The sequence below is a fragment of the Pygocentrus nattereri genome, chromosome 2 (genome assembly GCF_015220715.1).
Source record: "Pygocentrus nattereri isolate fPygNat1 chromosome 2, fPygNat1.pri, whole genome shotgun sequence".
NCBI classification, from domain to species: domain Eukaryota; kingdom Metazoa; phylum Chordata; class Actinopteri; order Characiformes; family Serrasalmidae; genus Pygocentrus; species Pygocentrus nattereri.
In genome coordinates this window covers 49,081,645-49,086,397 of record NC_051212.1, presented here as the reverse complement: position 1 = coordinate 49,086,397, position 4,753 = coordinate 49,081,645, and the positions used below count along the sequence as shown (strand labels likewise).

Sequence of the window (4,753 nt, the reverse complement as noted above, 5' to 3'; positions counted from 1 at the left end):
TATAGAGACAGAGTTTATTCAGCACAAAAGCACACAGAAGAAGGGGAAGTCCCCTCTTTTATACCCAAACAGACAGAGAGCCCTTCCCACGTGCTCGCAGGCAGCCAAGGAAGGGCTCGACCACATTCTAACATATGTCGTAACCTGCATGTCCATACATGGAGTTGTTTTTCTCCATCTCTGGATGTGCTCAGTTCAACATCAAAATCCAGAATGAAAGAGGAACAATAGTTATTAACAGCCTGTAAGTATGCACAAAGGGCAGACACCCTTGCACCCTCAGCAGAGTCTGATTTTATTAATACATGTTAGTCACTGGGGAAGAGACAGGCCGACGGAAAGTTAACCCTTTCATTCCCCTCTTTTATAACCCGTTGAAGACGGGTTATAATCAATACGCACATCAGAGAGAACAGAGAAAAAGGCTCCTACACAGAGACAGGAACAGCATCATCATAAGATGGATCATAAGATGGTTTCAATGACGCGTAGATGGGCTTGCGCACGGTCTGTGCCATAAAGACGTAGTCGGACCGGTGGGGGATGAGCGAGGAGGCCAGAGCGTACACTCGATCCATGAGGCACCTGAAAAGACACGGTCCCATACACAACAGTAGCAACAGCACACATACACATACAATAGGAGCTTTCATGGCGAGATACCTTCCGAGCAGAGAAAGAGCATTATCAGCAGCATCATGCTTCTGCAAAACAAAAGAGAGATTAATAATAGGCAGAGTGGGTTATAATTCAGGAGCTTTAACACAACGGGAGGCGTGGATCCACTGTGGAAAAAGGTCAGTTAAGACACCAGTACGCGTAACAGCGAGTACAGTTGTGGGGTCTGAAAAAGGAGGGTCAGAAAAACCCTTTCGTTCAAACTTTTTGACTATGATTTGGTCCCCGGGCTTATACGGATGCGTGGGGGTCTTGGGAGGGTCAGTGATGTTTTGATTGACCCTCTCCCAGTATTCATTCAAGACAACAGGCCCGCTGTGTACTCACTGCGACGTACTTCAAGGTCCGCCAGTCCCCCCAGAGCTGTTATTTGTCGCCATGGGACAGGAAATGGTCGTCCCATGACAATCTCGTATGGCGATAGTCCACCTAAAGTGTCTGTTCGCGTCATGCGCAGTTCAGCTAAGACCACAGGTAGGACTTTCACCCAGTTGGTTGTGTTTTGAGTCTGCATGGCTTTTCTTAGCCGCCCCTTTATAGTGCGATTCACCCTTTCTACCATTCTGGAGGATTGGGGGTGATTGTTCTGTGCACAAACGAGGCATCGGTCTAGAATGCGGTCTATAGCCGAATTCAAATTATGAATGCAAAACAATTCTGACATGTCATGCTTCACCCCTCTTCGCTCCCGATGAGAAATGCCATGAAAATCGGGAACGAGAAAAGGAACACAATGGGCGGGGAGACACAGACGGCCCTTACCGTCACGGAACGGCACAACAGCAGAGTCAAAACCGCACGAGAGCCAATGCTGCGTATCCGAAGGCGAGGCAGAAGACTGGATGTCAACCAGATCTAAGCCAGGGAGGCAATCAACAGTAAGAGCGGCACAGGAGAAAGAGGAGGAGTCAAGAAACGGGCAAGGGGGCCCATGGAGCGCGCCACGTCTGGGGTGGACAGGACGTCCGGGCGAATAGAAGTTTCTGCGGCCAGGCGAGAAGTGCAGTCATGTGAGTCAAAAGAGGAAGAAGTATGTGAGTCAGACAAGGAAAGCAGGCGCATGAGAGCAGAGGACACAGAATCAAGGGCAGACACCCTTGCACCCTCAGCAGAGTCTGATTTTATTAATACATGTTAGTCACTGGGGAAGAGACAGGCCAAAGGAAAGTTAACCCTTTCAAGTACAGTAACCAACGTGCCTCAGAACAAGATGCAGCTGTTTGTCATACTACTACTGGCTGTGCAGTGGACGGCCACCACGTTAGCGGGTGAGTTTTCAAGTGATTTCAGAGTTTTAGTTCAGTTCAGCAGTGAAAACTGTGGTGGTGACACGGTGGGTTTCAGAGAGAGAAAGTGTGTGTTTATATGTCAATACCAGTATCAGGGTAAAGTGTCAGTGAAGAATATTTCATGTGACTTCAGTTTACTGAAAATACATCAGTGAAAGAAAGAAAATCAGTGATTTTTTTTCCCCTCAGATCTTAGACCTCCAGCAGACTGTTGCCTAAAGCTATCAGACAAGAACATTGAAGTCACGAAAATTGAGAAGTTTGTGGTTCAGGATCCAGCATTCTGTTCTATCAAAGCAGTGAGGCGAGTAAGATTTCTTCATTTTTATTTGTTATAGAGCCATAATGCATGTCATCTAGAATAATATTCAGAGAATTACCATGAAATTAGGTTGCAAAACCCTCCAAAATATCACTATAATAACTTTAATATTCATTCACAGGTTTACCACCATACACGGCAGGACTGTATGTGCTGATCCTGAAAGGAGCTGGACCAAATTTGCCATGTGTGTGGTGGATAAAAGGAAAAGCACCAGCAGAGCAGAAGCAGGAGCAATTTGTAAAGGCTATTTTGTTTAAAAATGTAGCTTGTGAGAAACTAAATAAAAGTATGAATTTTCCCTTTTGGTAGGTCATGATTTCTTTTTTATATTATGTTTGAATGTAACTAATCCCTATGAAATTTAAGATTCAGTAATACTTGATGGGAACTACGTGAAGCATTTATGGCATGTTGACGAACAGCCATAAATATATATATATATATATATATATATATATATATATATATATATCGCTGCTGTCAGAAAAAACCTTGTACGTCCATTTTCATCATTTTTTAGTTTTTGATATAATCTGAAGATGCCTGTTCCTCTTTACATTGTGTGTAAATTTCATGATGAATGGACCAAAAGAAACGGCTCAAAATGCTTTGGGAAAAAGTCTGGTTCCATTGAGTTACATTAAAAGTTAAGTAGGTTTTGTCCCTCTCCTGTAAAGTTACCATTTTACAGATAAGGTTTTCTTCTCACAGCTGTGATATTAATTAATGAGTAAGCATATTGGTAATGAATTGAACCTACTGTATACTTCATGATATGTTGATGAATTAAACATATAGTTTAAATCTACATCCAACGTTACTAAACAAATTGTGAGCCTAGTCGAGAGAAATCCATATCACATTCTTTACTGCTCAAAGTGTTTATGCTTTAATATTTTATAATGCACAGGTTCATGTAATTCATGTATAGGTATCTGAAGTGTCATTCATTTGCATTGTTTTGATGTCAAACAAAGGGTTTTTGAACTGCACTGAAGGAGCAATAATGAATACATTATGGATCTGTTGATACCGTATGTAGACTAACATATCACTAATTTAGTATACTGCCATATTCAACACGCATGGTTACTGAACACACTTTAAAATACCATCGTAGATACAATGTAGTCAAATAAGCAGCGGTTTGAGATTTCTTACACATGAACCGGAGCTCTGCTTTCCCATCACGCTGTCACGCAGAGCCGTAGCACGGCAGACGGAGGAGCAGGCCGAGGATTTTTACCCCTCAGAAAGGTAAAAACCAGCTCATCCAGCTTGGAAAAGGGAAAAAAATGCCCAGTTTCACAAATATATGCATGTTTGCATCACAAACGGAGTTGGTATGAAGTAAAAGACTGAACTTAACAACATCTACTGAATCATCAACTGTATATCTGTGAAAAACAACACTCCTTTACAGGCTTTGTTTGTCCAGCTCAAGTTGTTAGTTTGAAATGTTCCTCAGAGCAGAAATTTGCATTGCTTAACTAATGTAATCTAAGTTAATATATTTTAGTTAATATATTTTAGTTAATATATTTTTAATATAATGGCATATAATGGCCATGCTATTGGAGATCATTACAGAAAATTTCAAATCAACAAAAATGAAGACACAATTTTCTTTCTCTCTCTCACTCTCTCCATATATATATATATATATATATATATATATCAGTACTGTGTGAAAGTTTTAAAGTTTAAAAACAAGTTTTAGTAACTTGTTTTTAAACAAGTTACCTCAGCAGTGTATTCATAATTCAAATAAACATAAAAACAATAAAAAACAATAAAAAGTAACAAGAATTTCTTGGGTGCATATTTTTCCTTGACACCTTCACAGCCGCCACAGAGACTCATTAATATCATCAATTACACCATAAATTTTGTTTATTCGAATATTTTCTTTACTCAGCAAATAAACACAAACTACACAAATAAATAGTTTTTGAAAATGTGTTTTGGGTGCCTAAGATTTTCGCACAGTACTCTAGATAGATAGATAGATAGATAGATAGATAGATAGATAGATAGATAGATAGATAGATAGATAGATACCATAAACCATGATGAAATATAAAAGATTAGGTAATTATTGGAATAATTTTTTTTATAAAAGCATATGGCTAATCACATGCTAAGAAACGGATGTGTTCCATGAAAATTGTAGAAAAGAATGTATATTTTAATGCACTGAATGTATGAATGTTTTAAAATGGTTGTGTAATTGTAATGAAGTGTTGCTGTATTGCCTATATATTTGTTATGAATGCTTTATTTACACATAGTTACTGTAATATTCCTGTTAAACCCAATGTTAGTTGACAGGTGACCGTATCAACATCATGGCTTAACTCTGGTACTCTTAAGTCTGGTATTAGACTCATTAGTAAAGGGAGGAAAGATAGTTTACTCATTTCCAGTAAAAATAAAATAAAAATGATGATACTACAATACT

General features: G+C 39.3%; 1 long non-coding RNA gene across 1 annotated transcript; it reads right to left on the bottom strand.

Annotated features, from left to right (window-relative positions):
• LOC119262390 lies at positions 1-1,645 on the bottom strand. The gene is made up of 2 exons (XR_005129599.1): positions 1,441-1,645; positions 1-704 (listed from the first exon to the last, which is right to left on the bottom strand). It is a non-coding gene; the product is annotated as an uncharacterized LOC119262390 (long non-coding RNA).
• Between the last annotated feature and the right edge of the window lie 3,108 nt (positions 1,646-4,753).